Source organism: Triturus cristatus, chromosome 3_2 (assembly GCF_964204655.1).
Source record: "Triturus cristatus chromosome 3_2, aTriCri1.1, whole genome shotgun sequence".
NCBI classification, from domain to species: domain Eukaryota; kingdom Metazoa; phylum Chordata; class Amphibia; order Caudata; family Salamandridae; genus Triturus; species Triturus cristatus.
This window is the reverse complement of record NC_140584.1, coordinates 823,521,225-823,542,269: the sequence shown is the minus strand read 5'-3', so window position 1 is coordinate 823,542,269 and position 21,045 is coordinate 823,521,225. Positions and strand designations below refer to the sequence as shown.

Below are 21,045 nucleotides of genomic sequence, written 5' to 3'. Positions count from 1 at the left end.
GTTGCCGCTCTCGATCACCAACACGGGCATGTAGCGCAGGCTGAGGATCACATGCAGGATATCTGTGCGGGATGTGGAGGTTCACGGAGCCGGGAGCCTACGCTGCCGTCCCGGTCGCCATCTTGGCTCCTCCATGTGTTTCCAATCTTGAGTTCATAGTCCATCCGGAAGATCCTTTTTGCAGTAACTTTGTAACTTTTACGCACCCATTGAAAACCTATGGGAGCTCGCGTGTGACTATTTGCTCTGCACACGCAACCCGAGGACCTCCTGGTCACTAACTAAAGTTAGCTCCTTGTAGGCCCAGCGATTCTAGAGGCCCTAGGCCTTTTCCCTTTTCTGTTCGTGGTACTTATACCACTATTTTAGTATATGGTTCGAGTGGCCACCAGGGCCTATCCATATAAAGTGCAACTTCTGTGTATTCTAACGTATTCTTGTTTAACGATTTGTGCTCCTGTGCTCATAAAGAGTCTAGGGGATACTTTGAGAAATAAATACATATATATTTTCAATATATATCTGTGTGGTGTCCTTACATTGGTATAAAAGGGGGTTACATTTGGTAAAACAGCCTGCTTAACACGCTTCACGAGTTTAGCCTCAAAGACTGCTTAGCCTACGCTACCACTAGGGCAGCTGGTCCGAAAAGGTTGACTTACAACCACACCATAAGGGTTGCTTGGCATGGTACAAGGTGGTCACTTTAACTAGTGAACATCATATACCAGGCCAACTTCTCACAGAAATGTTATAAAGTTCACAGTAACCCTTATACAAAATCGGTGTATTGTTCTTTTTGAGTGGTGTTGCGCAAGATTGCGAGCTGAGTAGGATGCAGGCCTGAAAAGCCAAACGGAGTGGTGAGCCATGTGACCGGAGCCAAGCTACCCCAGGACGTAGGTCTAACAAATTGGTGCTCAGCGGTGGGATTACTTATTCAGTGCTTGCATCCGCTTAGTAGCAGTTTTGCGCGTGTCACCACCTACACCTGATTGTTTTAACGGGAGTTTTCTCCAGATTATTTTTCTGATTGGGGGTTTTCAAAATTGTCCTGTGTTTTACTTCCTCTCTAGGGAAAGTCTTCCAGTGTGAAGTTCTTTTTGACTGTGTTGGGGTCCGATCTGGTAGGATGGAATTCGAATTGGGTAGGCTGGAGGAATATACGGTGGCCCAATTGAAGGAATTCTGCCAGGAGCGGGAGCTCTTCTTTAAGCAGGGGGCGAAGAAAATAGAGCTCCAAGCAAGCTTAAGAGCCTGGGTCATGGCCCACCCTAGCGGGAAACGGGAGGAGGAACCAGGACTAGACCCCCTGGAGGAACCAGAAGTCCTTTTTCCCCCTGGGAGCGGCCACATGGACGTTGGGTCCCGGGCCCCATCAAGAGTGGGTAGTAGCGCCTCCGGGGGGAGCTTGTCCTCTGCTGACCTAGTTGACCGGAGGGAAGAGAGGCAGCTTAGAATGGATCTGGCCCGGTTGGAAAAGGAGAGGGAGGAGAGGAGGTTCCTCCATGAGCTCCACTTAAAGGAGTTAGAGCTCAAAGCCCTTCAACTTGGAACCCCCAGCAGTCCAAATGGTGGCAGCATACCGAGAGAAATCCCGAGAGAGTCCAGGCCCTACCTGCCCAAAGATGTAGTTGCTAGCTATGGTGTAGGGGATGACATTGTGAAATGGCTGGCTGCCTACGAGGTTTCTCTAAGAGCCCATGGGGTCCCCGAAGCTCAGTGGGGGGGTGGGCTGTATAGGTATATGCCTCCGGTGGGGAGGGATGCCTTGTTAGCGCTAGAACAGCCAGACCAGACCAGGTACCCCATCATGAAGGTAGCCCTAGTAAGGAAATTTGGGCTGACCCCTGAAAAATTGAGGCAGAGGTTTAGGGGCAGTCAGAAGTTGCCCACCCAGAATTGGGTGGACTTCTTGGACTATGCCAGGAAGGCCTTAGAGGGCTGGGTGCAGGGCAGTGAAGTCAAGGACTATGAGGGACTGTACAATTTAATTTTAAAGGAGCACCTCCTCGAGAAAAGTTTTCCGGAGCTGCGTCAGCACCTGGTAGACAGCAAGCTAACTAATCCCAGGAAGCTTGCAGAGGAGGCGGATATCTGGGCGAGTACCCGGGTATCCTCAAAAGGGTCTGGAGGGAATTTCCAAGGGGCTGGACAGGGCACCCCCCAGAAGAAAGAGGGGGGAGACAAAAAGAGGGAGTTCTCTAAAGGCCCCCAAAAGAGTTCCCAAGGGAGGGGAATAGGATTCCCCCCTAAGGTTGGCCCCCACAAACCCCCTTATCCTGACCGTGGTCAGCAGCCTAGGGTTGTCCGATGTTATGAGTGTGGCGAGGTTGGGCATTATAAGGGGGATGCCAAGTGTCCCAAGAGACCACACCCTCCCATTGGAGGAAAGACCCCTGGGGTGGCGAGTGTAGTGCTCGGGGAGGAGTTGCCCCTAGATAAGGGAGGTGAGTGGGCAGGGCTAACCCTACTGTCCTTAGGGGATTGTGAGATGGTTCCTAAGACCCAGATGCCCTCGAATACTACTAAGTACAGGCAATGGGTCACCATCAATGCCCAGAGGGTGGAGGCTCTGAGGGACACAGGAGCCAGCATGACTATGGTAAGGAGTCAGCTGGTGTCCCCAGAGCAGGTGGTTCCCAGTGTAGTCCACCCGGTTGTGATGGCTGACAACCGAGAGGGTCACTATCCGGTGGCCCAGGTTCCCTTTGAGTGGGGAGGGGTTGCGGGTCCTCTACGAGTTGCGATTAGCCCTGCCATGCCGGTCGACTGCCTGTTGGGAAACGACCTTGAACACTCGGCGTGGAAGGAGGTTGAGTTCAGGGCCAACATGGAAATGTTGGGGACCCCTGAGTGGACGTGTGCCAACACCCGGTCCGTGACTGCCCGAAGAGGGAGTTCACCGAGGTTGGAGCCTGGGACAAAGGCCCAACCAGCTGCCGGAAAGGGTAAACGGGGTAGGGGGAAACCTGCCCTGGCATCTGACCCTCCAAAGGTGGATGGGGCAACTGAAGTAGTCCCGGAGTCTACGGAGGGGGATGTAACTTCCCTGGAGGGCTTACCTACCCCTGCAGACTGGCAGGTGGAGGGAGGACCTACTAGGGAAGAGTTTTGTCGGGCCCAGAAGGAGTGCCCTACCCTTGAGGGATTACGGCGGCAGGCCGAAGCCCAGGCAGCGGGTTACGATTCGGGGAACTTCCACGTATATTGGGAAGATGGACTCCTGTATAGCGAACCCAAGGCTCCGGTGCATGGTTCATCCCGGGCCTTGGTAGTTCCCCAGCGTTACCGAGCCTTCCTATTGGGACTGGCTCACGAAATACCCTTGGCAGGACACTTGGGACAATACAAGACCTTTGCTCGACTTATCCCTCATTTTTACTGGCCTCAGATGAGGATTACGTCCGATACTTTTTGTAGGACGTGTGTAACCTGCCAAGCTAGTGGGAAGACAGGGGTGAAGCTGAAGGCTCCCCTGGAACCACTGCCTGTCGTTGGCACCCCCTTTGAAAGGGTGGGCATCGACATTGTTGGGCCATTGGATCCACCAACGTCTGCCGGTCACAGGTTTATCCTTGTTCTGGTGGATCATGCCACACGGTACCCAGAGGCTATCCCTCTGAGGACCATTACTGCACCCGTAGTGGCACGGGCCCTTATGGGAATTTTTACCCGGATGGGATTCCCCAAGGAAGTGGTGTCGGACAGAGGTACCAACTTCATGTCGGCATACATGCGGGCTATGTGGAAGGAGTGTGGAGTCACTTACCGGTTCTCCACCCCTTATCACCCCCAGACCAATGGTCTGGTGGAAAGGTTTAACAAGACCTTAAAGGGCATGATCCGGAGTCTGCCCGAGAGCCTGCGGAGGAAATGGGACGTCCTCCTACCTTGTTTGCTGTTTTCTTACAGGGAGGTACCACAGAAGGGAGTGGGCTTCAGCCCCTTCGAACTGTTGTACGGGCACCCTGTGCGTGGACCACTCAGCCTGGTGAAGGATGGATGGGAAAAGACTCCCAGAAAACTTCCCCCAGATGTGGTGAGCTACATGCTGGCCTTTCGTAGCCAAATGGCTAGGTTGTGGAAGCAAGCTTCTGAAAACCTAGAAGCCAGCCAAACGGTCATGAAGGAATGGTATGACTGAAACGCTCACCCGGTGGAGCTGGAGCCTGGCCAGAAGGTATGGGTGATGGAACCTGGAGAGCTTAGCGCCCTCCAGGATCGCTGGTCAGGCCCCTTTGAGGTGGTTGAGAAGAAGGGCAAGGTTACCTACGTGGTAGATCTTAAGACCCCCAGGCAGCCCCATCGGGTGCTCCATGTTAACCGCCTCAAGCCTCACCAAGAGAGACCCGAGGTCACGTTAATGATGGTGACTGATGGGTCAGAGGAAGAGGAAAGTGATCCTCTTCCCGATCTGTTTGCGTCCCAAGAGAAGGATGGATCGGTGGAGGGAGTGATCCTTTCACCGTCACTAACTCCTGAACAACGGAAGGACTGTCGCCAGGTACTAGAGCAGTTTGCTTCCTTGTTCTCCCTTATCCCGGGAAGGACTCATCTGTGTACCCATGACGTGGACACAGGGGACAGCCCACCTGTGAAGTCCAAGTCCTACCGACTGTCGGATAAGGTGAAGGCTAGCATCCATGGGGAAGTTACTAAGATGCTAGAGCTAGGAGTAATTGAGCCTTCAAGTAGTCCCTGGTCCAGTCCGGTGGTACTGGTACCCAAAGCTGCCCCACCGGGCACTACCCCAGAACTCCGGTTCTGTGTGGATTACAGGGGACTGAATTCAGTGACAAAGACAGATGCTCATCCTATCCCGAGGGCGGATGAGCTCATTGACCGGTTGGGAGCTGCCCAATATCTCAGTACCTTTGACCTTACATCCGGGTACTGGCAGATTTCCCTGACGGATGGAGCGAAGTAAAGGTCAGCCTTCTCCACACCCGAGGGTCACTACCAGTTCTGTGTGATGCCCTTTGGGCTCAAGAACGCCCCTGCTACGTTCCAGTGATTGGTGAACCAGGTCCTCTCTGGAATGGAAGCCTTGTCAGTTGTGTACCTGGATGACATTGCTGTCTTCAGCCGCAGCTGGGAGGACCATTTGTGTCACCTTCAGGCTGTTCCTCAGGCTTTGCAGCAGGCAGGTCTGACGATCAAAGCCAGTAAGTGCCAGATCGGGCAGGGGTCGGTAGTGTACCTCGGTCACTTGGTGGGTAGGGGCAAGGTGCAACCTCTCCAGGCCAAGATCGAAACCATCATGGCCTGGGAACCCCCCAAGACTCAGACAGAAGTCCGGGCCTTCTTGGGCCTCACTGGTTACTACCGACGCTTTGTCAAGGGATACGGTACAATTGTAGCCCCCTTGACTGAGCTCACTTCCAAAAAGCACCCTCGACGGGTAATCTGGACCGAGGGATGTCAACAAGCCTTTGACACCTTGAAAAAGGCCATGTGTGCGGCACCTGTTCTCAGGGCCCCTGACTTCGCCAAGGAGTTCATTGTCCAGACAGACGCGTCGGAGCATGGTATTGGGGCAGTGCTGTCGCAACTCAATGACGAGGGTCTAGACCAACCGGTAGTTTTCTTATCTAGGAGACTACTCCCCCGGGAACAGAGGTGGAGTGCAATTGAGAGGGAGGCTTTTGCGGTGGTGTGGGCTCTGAAGAAGCTGCGGCCATACCTGTTTGGCTCGCACTTCCTGGTTCAGACCGACCACCGGCCCCTCAGGTGGCTGATGCAAATGAGGGGCGAGAATCCCAAGCTGTTGAGGTGGTCCATTTCCCTACAGGGGATGGACTTTAGGGTGGAACATCGCCCAGGAGTGGACCACGCCAATGCTGACGGTCTCTCCAGGTATTTCCGCCTTAGTGAAGAGGACTCCCAAGGGGTTGGGTAGCTCTCCCCACTTTCAGCTGGGGGGGGACGCGTGTTAGACCTGTCAGCCCTTTGGCAGTTCCCTCCTCATTTTATTATTTTTGTCCCTTTTCCCCTTCTCATTTTTTCTGTCTACCAAGCTTTTTGGGGTGCTGATGTAGAGGTTCTGGGTGCCTCTTCCTCACCGCATGAGGGAAAGGCGCAAGGTGCTCCACTGAGGTAGATAGATGAGGAAGGTGGGATTCACAAAATGGTGGCTCCAACTGTCACCTCAGCACCTGGGCCATGACTGCCATGAGAGGTTCCGGAACCTTCTGGGCCCCTCTGGCAAGTCAGGCCCAAGGTGATAAATAGAGGTGGCAGGAGGGCAGCCATTTTAGAATAGGTGAGAACTGCGGAAGGTTCAGGAGTAAGGCGCCTGTGTGAGGAGGTGGTTGTACTTAGAGGGGAACGGACAGGTCCACGGGTCTGCACAGAGTCCTAAGCCTAGTAACGCCACCCCTACCCTTGTGACCGGTCCCTGAATGCAGGCAGTGAACTGGAGGAGCAGCGTAATACCGGAATTTTCATTAGGGGCTGGAGCCCATGGAGGGAGTCTAGGATTGTGACCTAGGACCGACTCATCCCGAGTACCTTTCTGGCAGCAGGGGAAGAAACAGACTGGCCGTGGTGGTAACCCCCCCCATCCATAATTGTCGAGGAGTGGACTGCCGCCATAGCGAGAGGACTGGGCCACTCTGTCCAACTGTCCCGGAGCCTACCCGGTAGCAACGTGCAGCACCAGACCCCCCCCCCCCCCACCCCCTCGTAAAACACCCGCGACGAGTCCCTACCTGAAGCGGACCTCATTGCCACTCTGAGATCGTCGGGTGGCCGGTGGTCCTTGGAGTGGACATGCGGTGCCCCGTGGGCTGGAGGAAAAGCGGAGCTGGGGGTCAGCGAGACCGCTGAGATCTGAGGAGAGTCACTTCAGAAAGCAGGCAAGGGAGGCGGGTCCGGCCTGGAGGCCGCCGTCCCCCGATCACGTGAAGAGGGGCCGTAGCGCCGCCCCTCGCTGACGAGAAGGAGGAAGTCTGCACTACCCTGGCTTCGGAGGCGGGGTACAAGAAACTCCCAGGTCCCCATCTGGTGTTACCGCGGCTGGCTGTCAAGAAGCCGTGGCGGAGCGAGGCACTGACCCGGAGGGAAGGGAGTGTAGATCTGGGGAAGTACCCGGATTTGCGCCATCCATGCGGGAAAGGAAAGCCCCGCCTCCCCCAGCGTGAAGGGACAGCCGACCCAGTTCCGGCGGGACTCCTGGAGCAGAGGACCACGGGACTGTACCGTAAGCTGGGCCCTGAAGAGAGGGGAGGGGGAGAGAGAGTTCTGCGTGGCCCACAGCTGGGTTCAGGATACGTCTTAATGGAACCTTTTATTATTTTTAATCTATGGGAAGCCGCGATCAATGGTAGACCAGCATAGATCATGAGGGGATTAAAGCCTATATAATGCTGTGAACTGATGTAATGACACGTTTGGAATCCTTATAAGCCTCTGGATGCCCGGGTGGGAACCATAGCTTCAATAGAGGGCCTTAGTAAACGGTACTAAAGTAATTTGCTGTTAGGCAATCTAGAGAACCTTCCTTAAGGATCAGGAGGTCCAGTAAAAGGAGTCGTGTCAGTAGGACCTTGTATAGGCTGTTTAATCCACTAATGTGTTGAAGGATGTAAAATCTTGGAGGGTGTGCAATAGGGGGCGGTTACCGAGCAAGGTTACACAGGGGATTAGAGGTCCTTCCAGAGCTCAAGTGCTGTGCATAGGCCTCAGGAAGAGTGGTAGTAAGATGCCAAGTTGTTAATAATATTTCATGTCAAAAGTTGTCAAGTCATACCTGGAAATGCCATTTGTAAATGAAACAGGGTGTTAAGAGTCGAAGAAAAAGAAGCCTTTGAAGAAGAGTTTATCTACTACAGTAACGTCCAGGTTTAGCCTTAGAATATAGATAGAGGTTCAAATGCAAATGAAATGAAATGGTTCAGATTGTAATGTCAAACTGAAAACCGGATTTTAATAAGAAAGAAATGTTATAAAGTTCACAGTAAACCTTATACAAAATCGGTGTATTGTTCTTTTTGAGTGGTGTTGCGCAAGATTGCGAGCTGAGTAGGATGCAGGCCTGAAAAGCCAAACGGACTGGTGAGCCATGTGACCGGAGCCAAGCTACCCCTAGGACGTAGGTCTAACAGTTAGTCATACATTGTTTGTCGTCGCTGGCCTCGTCTGGCATTGGTTATCGATCAGTGAACAAATTCATCTCTCCTATTTCGGCATGGCATCTGTCGGTTGCTGGTAAGCCGATTGGCAAAGACCCTATGGTGTGTAAGTTATTGCGAGGTACTCGAATGGTGAAACCACCTCAACCAAAGTACTCTGTTTTATAGGACGTTAACATAGTCCTGTGGTTTTTAGAATCTTGGCCTGAAAATAAATAACTATTGAGGAAACAACAGCTAAATTAACTATGCTCTTGTGTCTAATTTCATGTAGGCTAGTGTCTGGCATGTGTGTCCCAGACCTAGCTAGGTGAGTTTTTTCGCCTTAGGGCCTTTCTTTTTCTATTTCCAGATAGATGAAATACAATTCCAGGTCAGTATCCTACCTGACGTTTCAGATAACTCTAAGCTTTGCGTGGTTCAGTGCCTGAAGCATACGAGATAAGTACTGCTGAATTTCTTACTGATATGAGAGGTCAATTGTTGTTTGCTTTACAGAAACATTTTAGACCTGTAGCAGCTCACCACTAGCTAGGTGGATGCATTGGTTATTGTCCGAAGTGGGCATTGATATCTTTGTTTTTGATGCTCACTCCGCTACAGGGGCAATGGCTTCAAAACCATTTGCTTTAGGTTCACGTTTAGAGGACATCTTTAGAGCGGCAGATTGGTTGTCAGAATATCGCGTTTAAGTAATTCTATTATAAGCCGATTGTGGATGTATGTTGCTTCTGTGGTGGTGGCTCAGTCAGTGGCATAATCGGTCGTGACATAGAACCAAAAATGTTCTAGCATTCGCAACAAGAATTTTCAATTCTATTAAGGTCACAGAGACTACGATTATCCCACTTAGTCATTTGCACATATATGTATTTGAATGAATTATATGGTGTATGTATTTTTCCCTCCCTCGTAGTATTGATTATTTCATGATGTTTTCTGCTGGGGTGTGGAATTTAATAAAATATCTACTTGTTCATGGGGCAGGTTGCTTCAAAAATCAATTTGTCCTGTACCAAAATCCACTAGCCTCTTTGGTGCCATGTAGTGCAACGACAAATTATGGCAGCAATCTCATTATATATGAGCTCTGATATAGCCTCTCTGATTATGCCATGGCTCATACCATAGCAGTGTTTCAATACTTGCAATCCCCTTATGTTGTCACGTTTCCACAGATCTACATACTGGGGCTTAAGGTAGTGGTAAGCAATAGTTCAAGGGTTAGAAAGCCCTTTTGAGTCCAGGCAAACCTACTAACTTGCATGTTTTAAGGGTTTTCAACAACTCTTCTCTAATCTTTTCCCATACTAAGAAATGTTGGAAATTTACTCCTGACAATGGCAGATGTAAACCTTCTTCCAGAGTTGAGAAAAAAAGTGGTTGGGGGGAAAGTGAACTTGCATACACTCAGATTTTCGCATGAGCAAATCTACACATACATACTTGCTCATGCTAAAATGCATTTCACAAATATTTTCTAGGAGTACTATTTCTTGTCCTACATCTTTAAATTCTTGGGACTTCACGAAAGCTGTATAGCTGCACTTAATGCAAGGACATATACCATGGGTGCACTTTTGAGACTTTCTCTAATAATTGGGCCCCTAATTTGGTCTGGCATTGACCGTGACCTTTTGTGCTTATTAAAATTCTGTCTCTCTCTCTATATATATCAGCTGGCTCCACTGTGAGTGACAGCATTCTCCTCTTTCTCGGCACACAAAGTAGTTTTGTTCAGTGCCGGTAACTACTGTGGCAGTGTGTGCTTTTTGAGACCAAAAAACAGTTTTTGCTTTTGCCAATGTTTGTTATAATGGTGAGGGCAAGGCAGCTCCCACACCAATAAGATTTTACAAAAACCAAGCCAAAACAAGTCACACATTGACAAAACAAAAAATCTGACCACCAATTTCAGACCTACTGGCTTTGCCAATACTTGTTTCTTTTTTTTGCAATAATCCTATTGAAACGGGTTACACTGATTTTTCATTATGAATATTTTTGGGAAATACTAGAATGCATCAACACGTTACTAAATGATGTTGCAAAGAAATGGTACCTGAAATTACAGGAGTTTAGCAAAAAAAAATCCTGCTTTAATTTTTTTATGAATATTTGATTTTGAAAGCAAAGAATTATCAATCTTGATTTCAAGCTTCTGCAAATATTTGCATCAAATCAGAGACCATTCTGGGAACATTATACATAGCCTTTTATTGCTAAACTTTGAAAACGTGTGTACACGTTTTTATACTGGAAACACTGTCAGTAGTGCAGTTGGAGCTTACAACATTCACTTAGAATGCTCACCCTAATAATAAAGGCTTTCAATTAATGAACCATAAATACAAGTTTGAACAGTGTTAACATACGGGCAAAAATATTACCCTCCCTGATCCATAATGTGGTACTGGAAGCCAAAGGGTTTGTACTTCAGCGCGCTGGACCTACTTGCCCCAAGGACCAAATACACATGAAAACTTGATATCCTTGACCCGAAACAATATGTCCTGGGTGTTGGGCTATAGGAATTCCACATCCCTGTTTCTGATATAGTTTCTGATATATGAGCTAGTGCTTAGGGCTTTAGTGTTTTCATTTTTCATAGGAAATAAGGACAAGCGTGTCATGCCATGTGGAAGCTCGATGTTTCTGAAAGTATTCTCCAGTGATATTTGGATTCTTCGTGTGATGATCTTCTTGTTGTCGCAAGCAGAGGACTTCGGATCCCTTGGACCCAGGACATTCGATTCGGGCTCTCTGACTTTTTAACAGTTTTGCTGATACTTGAGGCAAAGAAAGAGGAAGCTGAATAGCAATGTGAAGGTAGAGTGACCAGACGTCCCGGTTTTCCCCGGACGGTCCCCGTTTTTGGAGAAGTGTCCCCGTGTCCCGACACTTTTCTCCAATTCAATGAAATGTCCGGGTTTTTAAACAGTGTCCGGGTTAAACATACAAATGTCCCGGTTTTTCGTTTGTTTCGGTTGTTTGAGCATGCGCGTGCATGCTCTCTTTGCACTGATTAAAGCGTGACGTTTAGGTGAGCATTGTAGCAGGAAGGGAAATCGGGCTTTGAATGGGATGGGGGGTGGGGAGAGGTGCTCCTTTTATTCCACAGCGCGAGGTTCAGCGCTTTGAATGTGACCTCTGTCTCCAGGCCGAGAAGTCAAAGGATGCAATCTGCATACATTCACACCTGAATGCCGGTCACTTAGGGTGCTTCCAGAGATACCTTTGTTTTGTTAATGCAGCGCTCCTGCTCCAACAGCTACTGATGGCAGTGCGTCTTTGAATGTCTTTATTTTGTAAAAGCCTACTTGCAGGACCTGCTTATATCCTTGTTTAGAAACAGTAACCTGTTTGTACTTCGTGTCCAGGGCCGGCTTTAGGGCGGTGCGAGTGCCACCGCACCGGGTGCTGGCTTCCTGGGGGCGCCGTGTTTTAAAGTTTATTATGCTTTTGAAGCACCTGCTGCAGCGTTTCTTTACCCCCAGCAATTACCAGGCCTCACATAAATGTCAAGATAACTCGTGTGATTAATAATCTTCCTGGAGAGAGATCAGCATTTTGTATAGTTGAGGTTTTGACTTCGGTGAAGTTAGTGTAGAGGGTTAACATGCCTGCTGCAAAGAACCTGTACCAAGTAGATTACAGAGTGCGTATGATGTAAACAGATCAGCAGATTACTGCTTTCAAAAGAGATATCCTTTTGTTACTTGCAATTTATAACTTAAAGTCCTGATATAGAATAGTGAGCTATTAACTTTCATCCTAGAACTGCATACACACTGCAAAGTATACATTATTAGAGCATTGATTAATGTTGCAAAAAGGGATAATTTGGCTAGAAATCGATTCTTATTATTAAAGAAAACTCCCAACTATGCTGTTTCTTTTTCGACTCTGCGTTTGTGCTTCTCCACACAAAGCACTCTTAAACTATACTGCCTACCAGTATGGATGACATGTGACTCCCTACACTTTTAGTCCTTTGGCTTATGTAACATTTCCTATACACTGATTACACATGCATGATTGATTGTCTCTGTGTAATGTGTGTGTGATGCGAAGTGCTCGGACACCCTACACTGGTATGAGTGGCGCTATATAACTAATTCAATGCATCTGAGAGAGTGTGGTTATGGAGACTTGGTCACTGTTAAAGGGTGCTAGTGAGAGAATCCGTGGTGGAGGTGGTCTTGGGGGGGCGCCAACAAACACTGTCGCACAGGGCGCCACCAGCACTAAAGCCGTGGTCACCAACTATAGCAAATGTTGAGGCAAAGTCTGTTTTAATGGAATTAATGGTTACAGCCAATAAAAGACCTCTGATTTGTCGTCTGTAATGCTTCATCTCGGTCTGTGGAGGGAGCTGTCATTATAGTCCTTTTTCTATGTCCATGGCAGCTGTCAAATAGTCCTACCTTTATGTCGATGGTTACTGCAAACCGTAGTCCTACTTCTATGTCTATGACCTGTCCCCGTTTTTAGGTCGAGGACTACCGGTCTGCCGAAGGCAGAACCGGAAGTCGGAAGATTTAATGTTTCCTAGAGTGGCTATTTAGCCCGCCTCTCTTTTTGCTTCTCCTCCATTGGCTGGCTTCCTAAACGGAGGCCCGCCATTGGAGGAGAGAGCCGTCCCTCCAAATAGGCTCCGTCTTTTTCAGAATCGGGGGCGTGTTCCTTGCTGTTCTTTCCACTTTTTAGCCACGCCCTTTTAGAACAGCAGGAACACGCCCCCGAATCCGAAAAAGTTTCGAAGCTTCCATCCGCCATTTTTTTGCCATCCGTCCGGCGCCGTGTTGTTGTGCTGGTGGCGGCGCTGCCGGGGCAGGCTCCAGTTCGATGAGCAGGGAACCGCACCATGCTTTGGACGCCTTTCCCCCTTGTGCCTCCGGAGCTAATTGTAGCAGAGATTCACGCGTGGACGAGGCAAGCAAACTGGCAGTTGTTGACTTGCGAGTTGTGGCACCAGCAGGTCTCAAATCGATTCTAATCGCAGCTCAACCATATTGTACCAAACCATGTGATCTTTATCAAATCACTAGCTCTCCATGTAATTTAGCTCTCTGGTGTTCCAAAATAAGTAGCGCTTAGAAACAGATCAAAGACAGCATTCGAAACACGTGCCCATTCCCTCCCGGCACTGCATGAAGCACTCCGCTTGTCTTCACTTTATCTCTCCCTTTACTTCCTTCTGTTTCCGTTCACCCCTAACCCTTAACTGCTGCCATTTCCCGCCTTCGTGAAGAGCGGACAGACGGACGTTTCGTGGCCTGGAAAACAATCTCGTGTATGAGGGGAAGGTAAGTGAGCAAACGAGGCAGATATGATCCTTTGTTTAGCAATTAACCATGTATTCATGTATTTTTTTCTTCAGTAAATTTGGTAACAGCAGCGTAACCTATTGTGCGCGTTTTCATAAAAATACCGCAAACTACATTAGTCATTTTTATATAGCACATACTGCAACTTGAACTGCCCGTTGTCTGTAGAATAAGCGCGTTACCAGTACCACACTTCAGTGCACACTACATCCACCAAGGAGAGATTGCTGGGGCCGCTCCTGTGGGCTTAATACACACATCAACAACAGGCACTCAATGCAGGGTACCATCTCACCTGCTGAGAGTGTTACTACTTTATGTATCACGTTCTTCGTGTGACCCCAGGACCCCTTACACAAGTAGGGAACGAGGAGTGGCTGTGTTTGCTGTTCACTATTATCACTTTGATCAATCCTGACTTCAGACATGGTTTAGATTTGTAGACTGAGTTGAAGAGCGCGTAGGGCGGTAGGGTGGAAAGATCCGAATGGCAGATTGGCCTGGAGGTTCCGTGTGTGTTCAGAGGGGGTTCACCTTCCCAGGCTCTGGTTTTCATACTGCAGCTAAGGGATGTGAGGCGACGAATGTGTCCCACTGCGCATGCGCCGTTATTCCACGCGTTATAAAAGCACACGGCTCATTCAGATCGGATTTTTGCAAGAAATCATGACAAGAACCGCTTTTAGAATCCTCAAAAGAGACGGCACGGGTGCGAATGTGCACTCTCGAGATGGCACGGGTGCGAATGTGCACTCTCAGTCGGAGCCACGGCCCATCCAGCCTTCCCGTGCTTCCCTGTCTGCCCCTGTGCGGTCTCCAGCTTCGCCTTGTTTAGTCAGCGCCATTGTTTCCTTGTATTGTCATCCGGGACTTAATTAACTGAGGACGGTTTTGGCTCCGCCAGTTTTTGTGGGCCAATCTAGCCTGCATTTACCACAATTCAGGAGAAAATACCCTTTTCAGAACGCACTTTCCTGCATGTGAAAATAAGTGCAGCACTGTTTGGAATAGGAAAACGCACACCTGTTATTTGCAGCCCTTCAAATCGGCATTGGAATGCATCGACCGCTACCTAAATCGTCGTGTGTGTCAACAATTGTCCAGTATCCGCTGTCTGACTGAAATGAACATACGGTTGCTGTAAAGGTGCTCCCCACTTGGAAAGAGTGACACGCCATTTGGAATCCTTAGCGTTGAATCCAGCAGAAATATGTTAGCTGCCATGTAACCTAATTTCACGTGTCACACAGCTAGCCGGCCATGCCTCTCTGCTACCAGTGTACATCAGAGGATTTCTCATTGCACTCTTGCTAAAATATGTATTTGCCTTCTGCTCCCATAATGGCACGGGCTCTTTGCTGGAAGCTAGGATTGGTCGAGCATGCCACACGTGAGATGGACCCACTTGGCAGATGCGGGCCTTGCATGTCTGTGTACGGTTCTTCAGGGATTTAAACATTATTGGAAGGAAGCGTTCTCACCACTGCATGAAACAGTTCATCGAACAGGCCTTGGCATGGCGTCTACCGAGGCCCGTGTTAGCTAGTGCGTTACTTGCCTTCTCTTCGGAATAGCTAAGACTTCCAAAGCTCGCCATTACAGCCACTGACGGAGAGGCCTCTGGGTGTGGTGATGTAGATGTTTAGTGCAATTTGAGGTGTGTTTGCAGCTCGCGTAAACACAGGAAATGTCTAAAAATATCACACTGTTTAGGGAAACACATCAGCCTGAAGTGGTGTAGGCAGGGAGATTAGCCAAAAATCACTTGAAGTGACGACTGGAAAACAACACCACTCTGTTCTTCTCATACCCTCTTGTCGGTTACCCCCGAACCTAGAGGCCTACCTAGTCTCTGACTTTATCCAGGCTGCACTCATACTGTCCAGTGTGAGAAGCTGCCATTTTCAAACCATGTTCCTTAACGCCCATTTTACACATGTTCTCCTTCTCGTCTGCCCTGATGTACTGCCAGTCATATAGTGTCCACAACAAACATCAACATTTCTGTAAGCTCTGGAAGCAGGCCGACCTGTGAGGCACCAACAAGAACACGTCAAATCTACCAAAGAGCACTGATGGAAACAGCATCCTGGAAGGGACTTGTATACCTGCGAAGGAGAAATGGCTGGATGTGCCCTGCGGGATTGGAACCTGTGCTTCTCAGGCCCACAGTTTTTGAGAAGGCAAATTCAATGCTCTGGACTTTTACAGGGTCGCTGATACCGCTTTACAACTTGTCTGGAGCCCCTGCCAGAAGTGCCGCCTCTACCCAGTGAAATCAAAGCCATCCTGTGGATAAGACTTTTAAAGGTTCTCGCATCTTGCTCAGTTGTGCCAGCACACTAACTTTGACAAATACTGCAACAGAGCACAGAATTACGAGCGAGTACTGGCTCACTGAAAACATTATAATCCTGTGGAGAGTATCGATTCCCGTCACTTTAAAATAATTAGAAGCTTGCTGAGAAGTGCCAGTGCTGAGCAGTGTGGTACTGCTGGCCCATGAAAAGTGTTAAACTGTTGCTGAGAAGTGCAAGTGCAGAGCAGTGTGATACTGAATTCCCATTAAAAGTGTTAGAATCTTGCTGAGAAGTGCCAGTGCTGAGCAGTGTGATAGCGCTGTTCAATTAAAACGGTTAGAATTTTGGTGAGAAGTGCCAGTGTGGTAGTGCTGTCCCGTCAAAAGTTTTAGAATCTTGCTGAGAAGTGCCAGTGCTGAGCAGTGTGGTACTGTTGGCCCATCGAATGTGTTAGAATCTTGCCGAGAAATGCCATGCTGAGCAGTGTGTTACTGCTGGCCCATTAAAAGTGTTAGAATCTTGCTAAGAAGTGTCACTGCTGAGCAGCATGATACTACTGTCCCATTATAAGTGCTAGAATCTTGCTGAGTAGCGTCATGTTTAGCAGTGTGGTACGGCTGTCCCATGAAAAGTGTTTGGATTTTGCTGAGAAGTGCCAGCGCCGAGTAGTGTGGCAGTGATGTCACTTTAAAAGTAACATAATACTTTTGAGATGTGCCATGATTTCATTTGATAAGTGCCAGTGCCATCACACAACAGGAATCCTGTAAAGAAGCGCCACCACTGTAGAGTTCATTTTATACCTGCTGATAAAAATCTGCACAGTCCCTTAAAACTATTAGAAAAAAGCTGAGAATTGCAGCGGCTGTCCCATGAAAAGTATTCAAATGATCCATAGGCGTGCGTACACTGTCCGACAGAAAGTGTTCGATTACAGCTGATACAGGCCAGTCCCTCTCATCTGACACACAGGAGTCCTTTTGAGATCCGCCAGTACTACTTCATTGTGCAGAGAAGTTCCTGTAGCTGTCCCAATTCAAGTACGGAAGCCTTAAAGACCATGCTAACAATATCCTACCATAGTTAACTATTTTATGAGATGAGTCAGTTGTGTCCCGTGAACGTCATGATATATTCACGAGAAGTGACACTACTTTACTTTCAAAACCTGTCTCTGAAGCCCTGTTACATCACAGCTCCCTATGTGGGCTACAGTCCAGCCACCAACGGACCCCTCAAGAATGAAGGCCAGTATCAGCCAGTCATTACTTATCTCAACCACCGACCATCTCACTTCCTCACAACATCCCTCTCCCTCACTACCTCACTGTTTCACTACCTCACTCTTTCTCACTACATAACTCTCTCTACCTCACTACTCCACTCTATCTCACTACCTCACAACTTCTCTCTCTCAACATCACTACCTCACTCTCTAGCTCACAACCTCACAACTTCACTCTCTCACTCACTACCTCAATCACTCTCTATCTCACTACCTCACTACTTCTATCTCACTAACTCACTTTCACTACCTCTCTCTCTATCTCACTACATCACAACATCACTCTATGCTTATCTATCACTACCTCACAACATCCTTCTCCCTCACTACCTCACTCTATCACTACCTCACTCTCTCACTACCTCACTCTCTATCTACCTCACTCTCTATCTCACTACCTCACTCACTCTCTATCTATCTAGTAGGTTTCTTGCTGACAAAAGCGAAGACAAAAAAGTTAGATTGGAGCTTTCCGACTTAAAATATCTATTGAACTCAGCACAACTCAATTATTTTTTACAACCAAAACAACATTCGCTGTTTCTATAGATAATTAACTTAATGCAAAATTGAAGACTGCACGGCTCACTCAGTAAATTGTACAATCCAACATGGGTGCTGCGTTGAAGTCACTTGCCACTGGCACTTGACCAGTTGCGACGTGACAGCTCAATATTTCTTCTCTGTCTATTACCAAAGGTTCCGCCCATGTCGGATAAATCTGGTGCTCGCCAGGAAGAGGCCTGTGGCGTGATTACGCAATGTTTAGGGCAGGGTCCATAAATAAAAAAAGGGGAGTTAAAGCGCCATTGTAACTTAAATCTTCTGAAGGGGCACTGGCAGCCGCAAATATCAAGTTGTATATAAATATTTAATAACATCACTCCCTTTAGTGACCGCTTACAGTATTACAGGCGTGAAGTGTATCCAAAGGCGAATAGGAAGACTTAACACATACACCACTAGCGGAATGGACTCACCCGACTACATGAACTCTCGCGATGACGATTTTGCGTGACGTTAATAAGCCTTTTTTCTCCTCTTTCCCTCCTCTCGGCGTCGCACAGCGTAAAGGGGGGGAAGTCCGCACAGTCGTCGCTGCTCAGCCCATTCACGTCGCCCGTTTCTTTTCAGACTTTCATTCGGTGAGTTGTGACCGAGTCCTTTGGTACACTGAAAGGCATGAGCATGCTATTTTGCTTGGATAGGGGCTGTCCGGTCTTTCCTGGCCACGGCGGCACCTTGTCTAGAAGGGTGAAGTATTCTCCAAAAGGCCGGTTATGGTTCTGGCCTATGTTTCCGGTGCTGTGAAGGCTTCTATGTCATTCTTTGGCGGCCGGGAAGGCCTCAGGATCTTCTGTCATGGGGTGGCGGGGGTACATGGATTAATCCTTTACTTTATACAGAGCGACCTGGAGTCCTAATGAGAACATATCCATTGCTCACTCTCCTGCGGCTCACGTTTGTCTCTATCGGTCGTTGAATTAAAGATCTAAGTCGGAAAGATTTTTTACGAACGGGGTGTCAGTGCGGAGCCGGTGCTTAGTCGGAAATGTCATGCGGACTTGACACCGGCCAGATGATTCTAAGGCACACACTGTCTAAATGAATAGTTGGGCTAACTGTACGCATGGACCTTTAAGTTTTCCATTTCAACACGCAGATTACTGAATTTGTATTAATCTAATGCCGTGGCTTTCAGACATTTCGTGGTATGTTTTGCCCGCCTGTTACAAAGACTTCTCAGTTTTTACATCCAACCAAGTGGCACGTTCATAAACTCTTGACTTCCTGTACCCTTCTATTTTTGTCCTATGGATTTCATGTCCTAAAATAATGGGTGCCTACTAAACGTCTTGTGTATTCGCTCTCCAGCCGGGATGACTACAAAACGTTATAATTTGTGTATATATATATATAATTTTTTTTTTTTAGTTTAACTACTGCTCAAGTTTAGTTAATGCAATAGCATCGCAGAAAATATTTTCACTTGACAGCACGCCACGTTATCTTTCTAGAAGACATTTAATTGCTTTTATGATGTGCCAGCAGTGATGCCTATTTATGGCTTTGCATGTGTCTTCAAGAAGAGCAGATGACTGAAAATACCGAAGTGAATAATTTCCAATTTCCAAATGCAATAAAGCGTCTGGTTGCTTTGAGATGCAATCGATTTGTTTTAAATGCTAGCCATCATCTTAAAGGATGGTGGTATTGGAATTCTTGTTCCTAATTTGTTGGATGATTACTTCTGCTCCAATGTACCTAGTGCTTTTGATGTGTAGCATTGCGAAGGCAGGTTCTGTGGGGATAAGCTGATGTCTTGTTCCAAAGGTGTGCATGCTTTGGAAATGTGTTGCTGTGTTCTGTTCTGTTTTGCTTCTGGGCTATTTCACAAAGTTGAATACTACCGAGAATACAACTGCAAAATGTCACAGCAGTAGTAATCTGCATACTAAATTACCATAGAAGCAATGTTCCAGAGTTAAAAACTAGGTTTGGAAATCTCCCTTCACCATAAATTTATCACAGGATTATTAGGAAGTAACTGGTGGTGATGTCTAATTAGAAACGTAAATTGTTCTAATCGTTATAGCTTTCATTGTGAGCTGAAACCACTAGTGTCCTTCCCTTTCTTGTTTGCTAAACATAAATAAGTGTTTGACTGACCCTGAAACATTGATACTCCATTTGTTGGTGTTAACTCCATAGTGACTGGGGGTTCTGTTTGAAATTTAATCAGGTTGTACTGTGACAAGAACTAGTGGAATGACATCGAACACAAGTCTGGAGCACGACATATAGTGATTTCAAAATTATCACTTTCTGTAGTGAGAAATTGTATTAGAAACACTAATTTATCTCCCTAGTAAGGGTCAGGGGTGAGCTACTACTGGGATAGTAAGGAGCTTCCCACAAAGGATTCATGCTTGGACAGAGGTGCCCAAACACGTCAATCAAGTCTCCCCAGAGTCTTGCATCAAAGGCTGTAATCAATGCGGGACGGGCAGCCTACTCTATTGCATGTATTTGTGCCCTGCCTATCCGGGGAGGTTCTGCCATTAACTGCCTTCAAGCCGAACTCTACATTAAGGGCGTTAAGCTGGAGCACCGTCTGCATCCATCTTTTTACTGGGGATAGGTTTAAGGGGGGAAAAGACCATTTGGTGTAGTCATCCTCGATGCCTAGCAGTTCTTCTTTATCGAGTGGTTCAAAGGTGCTATTAAAGTCTCTTGCTACCACCACTCTATAATGAGGTTAGCCACTGGCTAATCTCTCTTCCAATAGAGTAATGGTAGGTGAGGGTCTAGCCCTGTATTCCCCCTTGCATTAACATTGAACAAGTAGATGGCGGAACTCTCCTAATCCCTCTCCTCCCTTCCCCCCTCCTCCCCGGGGTCCCTTGATACTAACTCCCAGAATATCGGGGCTTGTGTGGCAGGTGATCCGGCAACCCAGGGCAACGTATACCCAGATAATCAATCCCCCCTGCCGGACGCCCTCTCCCTACTATAGTTGCTGGTGAGCAAAAGCATACAAAGCCTGGTTTGAATAGAGGAACCCAACTCCAGGTCTCCTGGAAGATGCAAATGTCAAAACCCTCAATTAGATCGTTCCAGTGGGGGTGGGACACTTTGCTCCTTAACCCAGCCAGATTCAATGATACTACCCTAAGCTGTTGGTGAGAAGCAGGGCCAGGTGCAGCATTTTAAAGTAGGGATGCAGTGGCTGATGGGGGGGGGGGGGGGGGGGGCCTGTAAAGGTGCTTGAGAGCCTGTAAAGGTGCTTGAGAATTTTGACTTGTGGAAAAATCCACACCCACCACCTCACAAATGTTGGTAAGGGCGCTGCTCATACCTGCTTTCACTCTTTGGGGGGGTGGGGGGGCTGTCTTGTCTTGGATGGGGCACCATCTGCTGAACCTCAGTACTGAGTAGGGTTTCTGCATAGCTAAAAAGTAGTACGTAACCCAGGATGCTGGTGAACTTCCCTT

The 21,045-nt window shown here is 48.0% G+C and overlaps 1 protein-coding gene across 1 annotated transcript in view; it reads left to right on the top strand.

Annotated features, from left to right (window-relative positions):
• Positions 1-18,100: 18,100 nt before the first annotated feature.
• Positions 18,101-21,045, top strand: part of BZW1 (basic leucine zipper and W2 domains 1) — a 50,497-nt gene continuing 47,552 nt past the window's right edge. Inside the window, exon 1 of the mRNA XM_085649033.1 lies at positions 18,101-18,195. The gene's annotated coding sequence lies outside the window, so the exon portion shown is untranslated. The remainder of the gene's footprint in view (positions 18,196-21,045) is intronic.